Genomic DNA, 15,049 nt, shown 5'->3' on the forward strand with positions numbered 1-15,049 from the left:
TGCCAGACTAACCGGATATGAATGCAGGATCCTGACTTGACTTTCTTGAAAGCCAATCAGTTCTGTGTGAAATCGGGCAGACTTCACTATTCTGACTTCTCTAGATATGCCAGAGGCTCTCCAGTTGTCTGTGGGAAAGCTTTTGATAGGTAAGTACTAGCAATACTTCCTTATCTTGTATTTTAGTAGTACCCAGAGGCAGCAGCAGCACAGATTAGGACCCCATGGCCATAGGTGCTGAATGGACCCCCTAAAGAACTGAAGTCTAACCAGACAAAGTTGAAACGAGGAACTGTAATTATTCCTGTTCACAGGTGGGAATGGAGGCACAGACAGATCAAGGGACTAGCTCAGGGTAATGCTCATAAATATTGTGGTAGAGCAGAGGTTTTATCTCCAGCTTTCTTGACTACCAGACTAGTTTATTAACCTCAAGATCATTTGTTTCCTTGCTGGACAATCAACTAGTGATGAACCTGGCCCTCCAACCAACATTGAAAGCACTCAACTCTTTTGGGAACAGACTTTCATTAGCTTTTAGCTACAAGCATAATGAAGATAAAGCATAACTGATATTTAGAATTGGGTGGCACTTTGTCTTCAAATGGACAAATGCTTGCTAATGGATCACTGTTTTACGTCATCCTGCCATCCCTGCCAGCCTGCTTTCTCCTCCTTCAAAAAGTGCTTTGAGACAAGAGACTTTGAATGCTATGAAGAGATAGTGATATCATCTGTTATACTAGGTGATGATGACCTTTAAGACATATACCCTTGTGAAGAATGATGCAGTAATCTAGCCTGGAGATAGAGGTAGCTTGTGTAATAACAGTTATGTCTACTTAACAACCAGAGAAGTTTTAGTTTCCTGCTCAGTACAGATGAGAGAGCGCATACAGATCACATACACTACTATTGCTCTTTATCTGTACTGCAGTTATATCTCAAAGCCGCTCTGTGTCAAATTGGAATAAATACAAAATAAAGGGGCAGCCTATATTTGCAACAGCTTACAGTCTTAGGACCTTGTTACACATTGCGCTTTTTGCTGCTCAAACCTTGATTGGTGTCAGTGCTAGCTGAGTTTGGAGCAGCCATACCTTTAGGCTAAAAATCTTCTCACATTGTCCCCCACCTGCACAGCTGTGACTTGCTACTAGTGGGCTGGCAAGCAGGAGCCGGAGTACAAGCTACAGCTGTGAGTTGCCACCACAGGGCTGCTGAGCCAGGACAGGCTTCTATCCCTGCTCCGGGTTGGGATGGGGGTGTGAATGATGGGCCAGGTGGGCTGGGGAGAGCAGGAACATGAAGCTGGGAGGCAAAGAGTTATTGGGATGAGGGTGGGTAATAAATGGGAGGTGGAAAGGAAATGGGGGTGGGGAAATGAAGAAAGTAATTGGAAGTAAAAAAAAGGAAATAAATACAAACAAATGTAGCACCTTTCAGAGCTTAGGTTGAATCCCAGGCTTGACATCCTGCTGTTTTGATTGGTGGAGCCCATCCACCAATCAGAAGGCAGCAAGAGAAATAACGTCATGCCCCTTTTCTGAGGGGAAGGGGAGAAGAACTCTACCAGACCTGATTGAAGACTGCAAACTGTCAGGTCCAGAAGACTTCGGGGCAGAGCATATAAAAGGAGCTGCGGGCAGATGCGTGGAGGACTGAGAAGAGAGAAGAGTGGGGTTTAGAAGAGCTGAGGAGAGCGGCTCAGCAGGGCAAAGCAGTAGCCCAGGAAGAGCCCCTGAAGACTTCTATCAGCGAGGAGCAGGGGACAGCTCCAGTGGTTAGGCTCTTGGTATGCAGTACTGTGCACAGTGTCCAGACCCGGGAAGCTGTGTGAGGTGTCCCGGCTCTGCAACCTCTGGTGTGTAGCCAGAGACATGGTACACAGGCTGGTGCACAAAGCAGGATCTTTGGAGCCCCTGGGGCAGCTCAGGTCCTCAACCCCCAGAACGAGGCTGGGAGCTCAGTGCAGGAGACGCTGCACAGAGGGTGAGAGACCCTGAGAGCTGCTTGAGGTGGCTCGGGTTTACAGCTGCTGACACAGGGCAGCAGCTCAGTGCAGATGACGCTGCCCAGAGGGTCTGGGAACAGACTAAGTCCCGGTGCTGCACCAGGCTGTCCAGGCCTCCAACCCCTAGCATAAGGCGAGGCGCCCACTACACACAGTGGTGCATGTGACCCTAAGCCAGGATGGCGACAGCAGAGTCAGGCAGCAGGAAAACCTAGCAGGGACAGAGCTTGACCTGGAGAACAAGAGGCAACCCTCCGGGACTGTGGAGTAGTAGTAAGTTACCCTGGAGAGAGGGTCTCCAGAGGGGAGCCCCCCCCCCCCGCAAACTGGGTATGGTGTGGGTGTGTGTGTGGGTGTGTGTATATATATATATAGGTGTGTGTGTTTTTTTTATATATATATGTGTGTGTGTGCGTGTGTGTGTGTGTGTATGTGTATATATATATATATATATATATATATATATATAAAATAGGGTTTATTGTTTTGTAAACTTATATGTAAAATAGGGTTTATTGTTGTGTACATAGATTATATATATGTGTCCTTATCCTTTAATGGTTTTGTTGTCATAATAAGTCTGTATATAGTTAAGTAATTGATTGACTGGACCTGACTCTATAGTGGATGGAGGCAGCCCTGCCCTGCCAAAAATTCCCTCAATTGGAGAGGGAAGTACAAACCTGTGTACACCTGGGCTACACAAATAAAGAGGAAAAAATAAATTAAAGTCTCATGTTTTAATAAAGTTGGATTTGGGTTTGGGGTGTGCGGGGTACTGGTCATGCTTCTTGGAGTGGCTGGGAGCTGAGAGTGATGGGGAAAGGTGCTTTTGGGGGTCCCACTGTCCCTTCCCCTGGAAGGAAATGCCAGTTCATTGGGACCCAATCCCTACCTTGTTCCCCACAGTCCCTCTAGATCCCACCCCTGGACCTCATCTGTGCCCTGTGATTGAATAGCTGGCATGTGCTCTGTGAGCTGTTTGCATAGGGTTGCACCCCTGGGGGTGGGAGGGGGAGTTGACTTGGTGCCAGAACTGTCCCCTGGACAGTAGAGTTCATGGGGTGGAAACTTTGTCCACACAGAGCAGGAGGATCGGGAAGGGGTCACTCCATCCTGGGGTGCTGGAGGACTGTAACTTGGGTAGTTCATCTGCGGGGAGTGGCCACACATTAATGGCACTTGAGCTGGGTAACGTGGATAAACTTGCCCTGGAGTGGTATAAGTTTCAGCTGCCTAGAGTGTGCTTACGGCCAGGTTTATGTGTTAATGTGTGGACAGTCCAGAGGTTAAAAGCTCCAGGAGACACCTAAAATTAATGTGTAACAAGGGCCTTAGTATAAGATAAGGTGGAAACAGGCGGATTGGGAGCAAAAGGGAACATCAGAGCAGCACTGCTGTGCATGATAGACAGTGGTCTCAATCAGCAGATGGCAAATGTTGTCAAGTTTTTAGTAGGCCTCACAGCAAAGGGATTTTAAGTCTGCAGGCTGAAAAGGAGCAGAGGAGGTACAGAAAAAAGCATGTAAAATCCAGGACACGGATCTGACCTGAACCTCCAGACTTTTGGAAGTTCATCTGGGGGTGGATTGAAAGAGCTGAAACCTTAATTGGTTGCTGTTTCACCTTTTTTCTTTCTCGGATCAGCTGTTAATTCAAGGCCTGTGGCCATGTCATAACCACTTTTATTGAGCTGTTTCAAAAGTAGGTCCCAGTGAGCCTTTTTGTCATTCAAGCAATGAAGAAGACTGCCTCCCAGCTCTGCGAAGGCTGTTCAACCTTGCCTCAGAACACCCTGAAATCCATCAGCGCTAATTAGGGCCTATTTAAAGGCTCCCAGGCTGCCTTTATTGGGTTGGAATGCAGAGTGGCATGTGAACGGACTAACGCCTGGCTCCTGACAGAAGCTAAAGCAAACAACAGGCCCTGCTGTGACCTCCATTTACAAGACTCATTTACTGCAGTGAAGGCATCAACTTCTTGGAAATCAAAGGGACAAATTAGTTTTGACCCCCTACTGTTTAAGATGGACTTCTCACAGAGACAATGTCCTGCCTGGCCAGCTAAATGTATCCTTAGTCTTTGTGTCCATGGCACTCAGTTCACTGAGATCCATAGATGAGCTAGGAAAACACCTTTGTGTTTGGGCATAACATGCTACAGTTAGCTGGTTAGGTTAGGCATTTGGGTGTCTTGCTGGTTCCCTGGAAGAAATGGGGCCAGGATGGCTTAAACAGTAGATGTCAGCTCAAATATTATGCATATCCTTTAGAGAGAACCAGAGTCCTGAGTTGTGTTCCACTCCTATGTTACACCATAGTATGGCAATGCTTCCCAGCAGTGCGTTAAGCCATGTGAGCAACATCTGTCCCAATGGCCCATTCCTTTCCACATAAATCCAGTTTTTGTTCCTCTCTTCCCAGATACAATAGCTACATTCGAGTCCAGGTTACCTGAGGAGTCCAGAGTGTGCCCCTCTCTTCCCAAGGGCTATATCTAGAATGAATTCCTGATGGGCACCAAAGTCCATGTCATGGGTCCCTTCTCCCACTACTTCTATCCTGAGTTGGTGATGGCTGTCTTCTCCATGGGCCCAGGATTGGGTGAGGGGAGAGAATGAGAAGAAAGACACAGAAAATGAGGGTTCAAGCATTTTCTCTACTTATGTATTGATTTACTATGCTGCCCTCCCCAACAGAGGCCCAGGGCTGCCTAGGAATAGCAATGTGTTTAGATTTGGCACCCTTGGGTCTGCTGGTCCTTATGGCAATGATACCACTCTTTCTGCCTTCCCCATTGCACCATCTACATTTCTTCCTTAGTCTTTCAGAGACTCAGGTGACTTTGCCTCATTATGGGATATATTAGTTTTTATCCCCCCATTCTCTTGGTGTATAGTACTGTCATGCCTTTTCAGGTCAATAAAAAGGATATCTGAATTGAATTAAAGTGTTTCTCAACTTCTCTCCCACCTCCCAACTGAGATGAATTTCAGGGTGATGGATTAAGCTATGGCACATTCTGTCATGGAGAAATTTGGTAGCATTCAGTATGAATAAGGGGAGGCAGGATGAGGCCCTATCACTGCCCTAGAGTTGTGAAATGTGTTGGTGGAAGTGTGTGGAGAAGCAGAGAATTTCAGTAGAAATGGGGAGTGAAACTTCTTATTGTTTTAGACTATATCTTTCTATCTGAGGTACACATAAGGCCCCATTACTGGGGCATCTAAACACCCTATGATCTCTGTGTTTCTCATTAGAAATCCTTATGAGGCAATACGGTATTATTATCCTCTTTTAACAGTTGGGGAACTGAGGTACAGAGAAACAAAATGATTTGCCCAAGGCCACACTGCCCGTCTCTGTGGAACAGACTTCAATCAGATCTCTCACTCACTGGGTTACTGACCCAACTATTAGATATGCCTTGGTTGCCAAAGTGTGGTGAAAGCAGGGTGACATGCTACTTCCAGTTTCATTCTTCTCTTTCTCTGACTGATGTAAATTGGGAACAACTCCACCAAACTCTATAGAGGCATGTTAGTGTAAAACTGGTGTGAGAAGGGAATCAATCCCATGTTATCAATCCTAGAGGCAGGAAGGCAGACTCTGATCTGACTTCTGAGAACTGGACAGCAGTAGAGTAACTAGTAATCTGCATCAGCATGAACAAAAGGAAAATGTGTCTGTTCCAAGGTAGAGCCTTCCCAAAATTGCCCCAAAAGCACCAGTGATATCCTGTGAAAAGAACAGAAGCAAGTGCAAGGTCTGCAAAGACTTCAAACTTTCATTTTAAAACACACACACATTAACTCCTAGCCATCTCTCAAACAGCACTGTGCAGTATGTGTTTTAACCCACTTCTCTGCCTTGTCATGTTTCCCCCTTCCACTTTGCATGTCACACAGGGCTCTGACAGACTTGCAGGCTCCTGCTCTAACTCGTGGTGCTTTACATAAAGTGCCATGAGTTAGAGTGAGCCCCCTCCCAACCCAACAGCCCTTTACCTGGTGAGTTGGGAGTGTGTGTATGGGGGGGAGGGGGGAATCAAGCCCGCTTGCAACAGAGGAGCCACCTCTCTCCCCCAACAGCTCTGGGGCTGTCCTCAGGAAAGGAAGGGGGAGTGGGATTGAGCTGCCGATTGGGGTTTTCCTGAACTGAGCTGGAGGGGAGGGGAGGGGCTGTGGGGGTGCACAAGATGGGGAGGCTCCAATCTACCCCTTCAGCTCAGGCCAGGCAAACCTGATCCCACAACTCACTCCCTCTCCCCACCTCCTTCCTATGGACAGCACTAGGGCCAGGACTGGGCTGATGCAGCCCAGCCTGGATCATACCACAAAGTATGATTAATAATTAAGTTAATATAAATTCCCTAAGACACTCCAAAGTGCAGTGCCTTCATCTGATACCTAATTTAATAAAGGCTAATTTGTCAAATGATTGGGCATTTTTAAAGCACTCTGCAGTAGGGCTGTGCAAAAATTTGCCGGTTGTTTTGATTCGACACTGTTTCAACTAATTTTGAGCTCGAAACAGTGAGATCAAATCGAAATGAAGGGCTTTGAAACAGCCTCAAAACAAAATGAGCCTAGTCAAAATGTTTTGAGTTTCAAAGCCAGCAGCGAGAGACAGGGGAGAACTACGGCTGCACTCCCAGCACCAGCCGAGAGCGCAGCCCTGTCTCTCCCCATCTCCTGCTGCCAGAAGCCGATAACAGCGCAGGGGAAGGGAACTGAGCCTGGGCTCAGTTCCCCACCCCAGCACTGAGATCTGGCAGGGGGCATTGTGATCTGGGGTGGCGGGGTGTGGAGAGTCAGCTCAGCTGGGCTCACTTCCAGCCCCCATGCCGCAATTGGGTGTGAAGGTGGAGAGTCAGCCCAACTGGGCTCACTCCCTGCCCCCACCCCGTGCTGTGATTGGGTGTGGGGGTAGAGAGTTAGCCCAACTGGGCTCATTCTCCCCCCCCCCCCCCCGCACTGTGATCAGGTGCTAGGAGGAGAGTCAGCCCAGCTGGGCTCATTCCCCACCTCTGCGCTGCGATCAGGAGGCCAGTTGGTCTCACTCTCCACCCCGTACCCGATCGCAGCATGGGGCAAGTGAGCCTACCTGGGCTGTCTCTCCGCCTCCGTACCCCACCCCCAGGGAAACATCGAAACAGCATCAAAACAGCCTTTTAGTTTTGATGGAACCAAACAGAACAGCTGTTTTGAATCAAAATGAAATTCAAAACAGAATGCTGTTCCTTCAAACCGGCGAAACTGAAGGTAAACCAGAATGGTGCCTTTTTGCACAGCCCTACTCTGCAGCCATACACTGTGTCATGGCATGGCTGTATAGCATTTCCAGGGGTCCAATCACACAACAAATTTAACTTCTGTTTGTGCCCATAGGTGCCAAATGGCACCCCCAGCGCTTTAAACTGAAAGCATCCAACTGTTCACAAAGCAGGAACAGAAAAAGCGGGATTGATGTCGTCTTTTTTATGGTGTTCCTGACTTGAGACAAGCAGTTAGACTTTTAATAGACTTAAAAGCTCAGCCTTGATAAAGTAGCACTTAGAGCAAATTAACAGGACCGATGTATGAATGCTAGAAAAACAGACTTTTAGTTGCCTTTTGATAAACTCCAAAAGTTGGGAGCAGGAATGGCAGCCAGCAGAGAGAGCAAGGGATTAATCACAATAGGCAGTGTCCCTGCGATGGCTACTCTGACCTCCCAGCTCCAATCAGGGTAGTTAAGCATCATATGTATATTAAAGAAGAGCATTTATACTGATGATAGTGATAATTTATTATTTGATTGTGGAACCACTTAAGAGCCCCAGGCTGGCATTGCGATCCCATTATGCTAGACATTGTGCAAACACCAAAAAAGAGAATTCTAACGTGAAAAAAGGCATGATGTAAAGGCTAATCATTCGACCAGCCATTTGCTGTTACTCTTTTATTTTGAAGATATTTTAAATCCACAGATTCACTTATGTTGGCAAGAGGGAGTGGGTTAGGTGAGTACAGGAACATTTTATCTATCTGCTAATTTAATTCTGAGGAAACAGGACACATTTATTAGTTGTAATACAGTAAAACGATCTATTCATTAGCACCTCATTGTATGAGGTGCTGTGCAAAACCCTAAATGAGAGATACCCTCTGTCCTGATATCACAGTTTAAGTAGAAAAGGAAAAACGAAGCATTATTCCCATTTTAAGGGCAGGGTACTGAGGCATAGAGGTATCCTCAAAAGTACTTAGGCACCCATCTGCTGCTGGGAGCCAGGTACCTAAACATCTTGGAGAATCTGCGCCTAAGTGACTTGGTCAGGATATCTCAGGGAGTCTGTGGTAGAGCCAGAATTAAAGCTCAATTTCTCAAGATAGTCATCTGCTTTTACTGAAGTCTGACCATTGCTCTCAGGATAAGGACACTTGAGCAGGTGACTAAAAGGCAAGCTAACGTGTGAATTGACAGCATGAAGTAGCTACCCGGTGGTGACTGGCTGTGTGCAAGCTGTTACCCCATGGTAAATGCAAGGTAGCTTATTTCACTATTACTGTTGAGGGGTAAGCTACTTCATATTTACCTTGGGGTAAGAGTGGATACAGGTACGTACTGCCAAGTAGCTGAGGGGTTATAGCTTGTTCCTTGGTCCATGTATTCAGATCAACAGCCTGGGACGCTGAGGTTATCTGGCTATAAAAACACCACCAAAAACAGGCAATGCCAAGATGAGTTTCCCCCACACAATCTGGCCAGTCAGCCTCAGCTTTGACCATACAGGTTTTTGTAGAGTATGCCTCCATGGCCTCATTGCTGACACAGCCAGTGAAAGGGCTAATTACTTTTAAGGCTATCCTCATGACAAGCTGTATCCAATCCCATACAGTGATGCAGAGGAAAGGTTTTGCTCCAAGAGTCATAGCTTCTCCATTTTTGCACCTGAAGAGAGTTCACTGTATTTGGCCAGACAGATAAGGTGCCTAAAATTTGCCCTCTCCTTCCCCACTTACTGGCTGTGGGAAACACTGAGAGAGCAACGTTTGAGCTGTGTGCCAGAGCCAGACCCACCTCCATGTAGCTCTGTCCTGGCTTGCCAGCCAAGTAAGGCAAGGGCAGACTTGAGCTCCTGGGACAAGACACTAGAAGAGTTTTCATGTTATAGGCTTGGAGGGAACTGAAATCTATTTTTCCTAATACAAGACAGGGCACAACGGAGGAAAGTAGGATGACAGGGAGAAAAAAACGCAAGGTTTTGGGGAAAGTGCCATGTCTCGACAAGCGTGGTAAGGAAAGTTACAAAGATGAACTGACTTGCAGTACGTGGTAAAAGGGTTAACTGCATATTTTTGAGTAGTGTATCTGCATGCCATGCCAGGTGCTGCTCATAAATCCATCGCTAGGAGGGCAGGGACTCTAGAATCCAGCTTCAAAGGCCACAGGAAACCTTGGGACCCTGCTCACAATCATTTCCAGTCCTGTTTCCTTGCGAGAGCAGGTTTATTGGGAAGTGTGTGCATGTGGTAGGGATATAGCACCAAACAGCTTGCTCTGTTGTGCTCAGAAGATGAATTATGACACAGGCCCCAATGTGCCTCTCTCAAGCTGTCCCCTCATATACTGAGACCTGGCCTAAGCCATAGGAGAGCAGGAGGGAAGCAGATGGCAGGTTGGCAGAGTGATTAAAGCCCTGGATATCTGTTTTAATGAATTGCCCACCCAGCAGATTAAATATTGCAATAGTCAGTCCCATTCTACGTCGTCAGTAATCTCAGCCTTATTTACAGTGCTGGTGGAATGCTGTGTATTTTCCTCCATCGCACAGTGTGTCATTGCAGGCAGAATTATAGTGTGGGATGGAAAAGGAATCTGCGGGTTTTTATCTGAAGCCAATTGCACAGAATTTGCAGGCACACTCATCTCAATAAACTACCTGGTAGCCCAATTCAGGCAAGGAAATGGGCTACAATTGATCTTCTGACTTGTAAGGTTTCAATAAATTCCAGAGATGCTATTGCCACATGCAAATTCTGAACATCTATGTGCCATCTTTTTCTTTAACCAGCCCTCCCCACACCTACCCGGAAAGAGGTGTCTGAAAAATCTTAGGATTATTCCCTTACATGCAAAAAGACAAAGATGATTCTGAAGCGCACATCAGCCCGCTGTGTGAACCAGTCAAAAGCTTGCCCCATTTCATGCTCTCTCTCTATTCCCTTGCCATTCACCTGTGAACTTTGCAGGTGATGCAGTTTGATTCACAGCGTTACCAGGGTTCTCCTTCATATCACAGAGTTTATTTTACATGGTTAGACAAACTTAGAGAGACAGAACGTGTTATAGTGTCTGTGCCGTTTTCTTCTTTCATTCACAACCACATGTGATATAGGTCACTATGTGACTATTGTGCCTTTCCTTTTTAAGTGCCACAACTTCATACCTCTGAGGACATTTCCATCATTTGAGACTGCCAGATATTTTGGGTTCATTTCATTGCAGACAGAGGAGACGTATACACTGTGCTCTTTGATGGAAACTTTAAATTTGCCCTTTTAGTGTTGTGTGTTTCCTCTTAGGGCCAAAATCAACCCCCAGCACCCCCAAAATAAGCAAAAACCCTCCAGTTAAATACATATTTAAAGACCTTTCTATTCAGGAGCGTACTTAGGCATGTGATTAATCAGGTACTTTATTACTGCCTCCAAAAAGGGTGGCTTTCTCAATGGGGGCATTAATGCTGAGAGTGTCTGTGCGCTGCCTGTGTTTAGAGGCACATATGTTCCACTGAAGGAGTTGTGTTGCAAATGAGAGCAGGAACTGGGAGTTTGTATTTGAGTTATTACATGTAGTGTCAGGGAATGGTTTAGAATGGGGTACAGCACCTTTCATTTCCCTGTCATCAGATTGAAATCTAGTGGATGCTGGCAGTGATATAACATAATGATGGCTGCTCAGAAGCCTTTATAAAATGTGATAGTAGCCTTCACTTCAATCCATCCAGTGCTCACCATCCAGTTGTTAGAGAAAATGTGTCCACTTGGACTGCCAAGGACTAAAGGGTATAAAGACTGAACAATGTTCTTGCCTTTATGCCTTGTCTGATGTAGACTCCAGCAAATATAGCCAGCCAGCCTCTGTAACAGTGCAGGGGGGCACTGAATGTCTTTTTGTCTTGATTCCCCTAGCTGCAAAATGGGGACAATAGCCCTGCCTTCCTCACAGAGAGGCATACGGGAGGATTGATTCACTAGTTCTCATATACCTGTGTCTGTTCCTGTAAGGGACAGAAAGGATTTCCCTCCCTCACGAATGCTACTGGTTTCTGGGTTTTATTTTTGCCTCCCTCTGTGAAGCACAGGGATATCGGCTACAGCCAAGACATGGGGATCCCAAATGGTGTGCTCTGATGTTTTTCTAATGCTTAGCAAATTCAGAGGTTCCTTGTTAAGGACTGTCTTGCTTTTGCCCACCAAATTTGGGGTCAGGCTGGAATCTTTCCCTCTAGGGTTTCCATCATTTTTCGGCAATGCGGACACTCCTCTTCCTAGGACCCCTCAGCATATATTAACAAACTCTTTCCCTGTCATTGCAGTGGTAAGACATTAGCTGTGTCCTCATCTCCCCTGCTTTTATCTATGGCTTGTAGTAGCGTATTCTTGGTGCTTCTGGTTTTGTGCCTTATAGTTGTGTTTGAAGTAGAGATTATGGGGAGTCCTTGGGTAAATGAATGCTTGCAAATGTTATGGACTAGATCTGATGGCCCAGAAAGCACCTTCCAGTGCTAGGTTCAATGTCCTAATGTTTGTGAGGTGCTATAGGAACGTGCGAGAACCTAGCTAGAAGGAGCATAGCCATCCATTCATAACAAGTGGACTTTTACATGGAAGACACAATTCAGAAGAGAATGTATCTCGTATCTCCCTAGCTTCCATGCTGCAGAATGCCAGCCTAAGTTTAGTAGTGAGGGCAAGGCTTGCTCTGCCCCAGGTATAATAATCATTTAAAGCAGTGCAAAATAGATGTAGAACACTGTCATATCATAAAGGTAATATAACACTATTGGCGACTGGTGCCTCCTGAGTCTGGCGGGGCACCTGCAGGTGCTGATGGTGGAAGCGCCAGCAGGGCCGGAACTGGCGAGTGCCTGAAGGTGTTGTCAGCAGCGTCACTGGCAGAGGCGGAGCTGGTAAGCACCCACAGATGCTGCCAGTGGCATTGGCAGTGGCTCTATGGCAGGTGGGTGGGGGGCACATGCCCCACCATGCCCCAGGTACACATCACCTATGTATAATACACTGTGACTGGGTGGTTGGAGAGGGACCAAAACCTTAACCTATGCATCTATAGGAGCAAATTTCTATTGGCTGAGCTAAAAGGATGCTTTCTGCTAAATCAGAACCAGTAGCACACTCGGGCTTTAGTATGTGCAGTCTATCAGGGAAGACACTGAAAGTTAGCCACTTAGTATATGCATTTGGCTGGGGCTGGTCAGAAAACAGCAACTCTGTTTCATGATCAATGATTGGGGTTCAAGACTTGCTTCTGATCCACATTAAACATCAAAGGAGAGACCTTTCTAATTCTTTCACAGAAAGTATATAAGAGACCCACCCCCTTCATGGTAGTCTGGGAGATGGGGTACTCATCTTGGAAGTAGTTGGCCACCAGACTACCTGGACTAAGTCTCTCTCTTCTGCCCTTTACCAGAGACTTCACTTTGAACCCAAGAAGCCATCCCAACTACAATCTTTTTCAAAACCAACATGTTTTCCTAAGCCATTTCAGTTTGGACAAAATGGCATTTTATGTCAGCGGAAAAGTTCTGTTGAAAATTTTTTTGAACAGCTCTGCATTTTATGTCCACTCTGAACTTGATGTGAATGATGACACTAGCTGCAGAATAATAGGAAATCCAGTGCCCGGTTTTTGTTCCTTACAATCGGAAGTGTATCTCGGGAAGACTTTGGTAAATTTCCATGCAGTGACTATTTATAGCGTGCCACCCCCAGGTTCTGAACTTTTGTACATCTTGGTGATAATATCCCATTACTAAACTGTAATTTATGTGTACATCATTTGCATTATTGAACAGCTGTTATCCTCTTTAAACTGCTTGCCTGCCATATTGCATAGATAATAATATCTAATCCATATTAATTATAAATACACAAATCGTCTCCTAAATAAGGCAAAGTTTTGCAAGAGGCACAAACCAATAGGTGCCAGGAAATGTTAACGTTAAGCCTGACACCTCAGCCTCTTGCTGTCATGTTATGAATAAAGAAGAGCCAACAGCACAAGTTAAAGATGGCATCAGAGCTTTAATAGCCTGCAGCCACTGCTTGAAGCCCTCAGGCTATGATTTCATCATATCTCACAAGCTAAACTGCATTGGGTCAATAAGAAACCTTTATGGAAAACTGCTGCAGGAAGTGGCACTGAAATTAATATTTTCTACCTTGCACTTTTTTCCTTCTGTATCTGTGCTGGATTATCGCCCCCTTGTGGTCCTAAAAGGTTCTAAATTGCCCACGGTAAAGTCTTCCCGATGCAATGTGACTTCCAGGTACTTACCGTGCGTGACTAACAGCAATTTTCTGGTATTTTATGTAAGCATGTACATTAGATCCTGTATCCCGATTATATTCCAGTTTGGATGATTTATATTTTATGTTCCAGCGTGACCCAGCTCCATTCTGTCTCCCTGTTGGATAAAACAGTCTTCTTCCATTGCACGTATTGGACTAAGTAACGTTTTGTCTGTTAAACAGCTACCATACTCTGTTTCAGAGGTGGCAGCATTTCAGTGGTGGTCAAAAAGTATGCAAAACAGTTTATGATTGTTATGGATAAAAGAAATAACTACATCATAAACACTGAAGCAAGAGGGATAGTAATTTTCCTAATTTGGGTTAGTGGCTCACTCAGAAAGACAAGATTATAAAGACACAATAAGGACTCTAAAAGCCTCTCCCACTGTAGAGCTACATGCTAGCTTGTTTGTTTTTTTTTTCCCTGGGAGTAATCCAGCATGTTTATAAAACACCTAGCACAAACAGAATTATGATTGGATCATCTAGGTATCAGAGCATGATAATAACAATAATCTAGCAAGGACTAGCAATTCTTCCTTTCTATGATGTTAAATTTACCTTCCCCCTGCAAATAGGAGTAATTTTCTTAAGATTTCCTTTAAAATTGCTATAAGAAAGGGAGAGCAAAAACAAATCCATTAAAGGTCTCAACGAGGTCTCAGTTCTGATGATCACAAGACCCACAGAACAGCCAGACCTGTTCATAATTCCACATTTCAGGTGTTGTATTTTTAAGCAGTATAAAAATGCTGTGGGTAGTTAAAAATATTAAAAACCTGTATAGTTCAGCAAATATCTACACCAAAGGATCTAAGCACTAGGGCTCATCTGCAGATGCAAATATCAATTATTTAGCACTATTTTGGCAAAGCAAATTTTCCTAAGGAATATAACATTTGAAGATGTCCCAAATAGCCCTAAACATGGGCAAAGTAGCCAGTGTTTAGATATTTTGATGGGAGAAGGTTTGTACTTGTGACTCCAGAGAAAGTGAGAGAAAAACTGTAGTAAATTCTGGCTGTGTCTTGTCTCGTCTTGTAGAAACAAACTTATCTTGAGAGCTCTGTGCTTGTTGCAAGCAGAGGCCAGTAGAGGGAGACAAACCTCTGAGCTTAGTGTACGAATGTTTTTTCTCTCCAACAAGTTCTTAGGATTTTCTTTAGAATTATTTTGTTTGAAATATTGTTTTTATGAAAAATATCTATAAATGACCCTCACCTCACAGCTACAGAGAAGATTAGATTAAAAATGCTGCAGGGAGATTCAGGTGAGTGAACACCGCAACAATCATCTTGCGGTGAGGAATAAAAGCTGGAAATTGGGCCAGGTAGGGGCTCTGTATGTAGCAGTGCATGTGTGTGTGGAAGAGAGTGAGAGTGCGAGTGTAAATTTGTATTGCTGTTTATATCAGTGTATGGTGTAATGAAGGAGCGATGGTATATGTACAG

General features: G+C 45.2%; 1 long non-coding RNA gene across 4 annotated transcripts in view; it reads left to right on the top strand.

The window, feature by feature from the left end:
* Window positions 1-15,049, top strand: part of LOC132244473 (uncharacterized) — a 174,612-nt gene that overhangs the window by 131,525 nt on the left and 28,038 nt on the right. For all 4 annotated transcript variants that reach the window (XR_009455906.1, XR_009455903.1, XR_009455904.1 and 1 more), the window contains one exon: window positions 7-149. This is a non-coding gene — a long non-coding RNA (uncharacterized LOC132244473). The remainder of the gene's footprint in view (window positions 1-6; window positions 150-15,049) is intronic.

Source organism: Alligator mississippiensis, chromosome 12 (genome assembly GCF_030867095.1).
Source record: "Alligator mississippiensis isolate rAllMis1 chromosome 12, rAllMis1, whole genome shotgun sequence".
Classification (NCBI taxonomy): domain Eukaryota; kingdom Metazoa; phylum Chordata; order Crocodylia; family Alligatoridae; genus Alligator; species Alligator mississippiensis.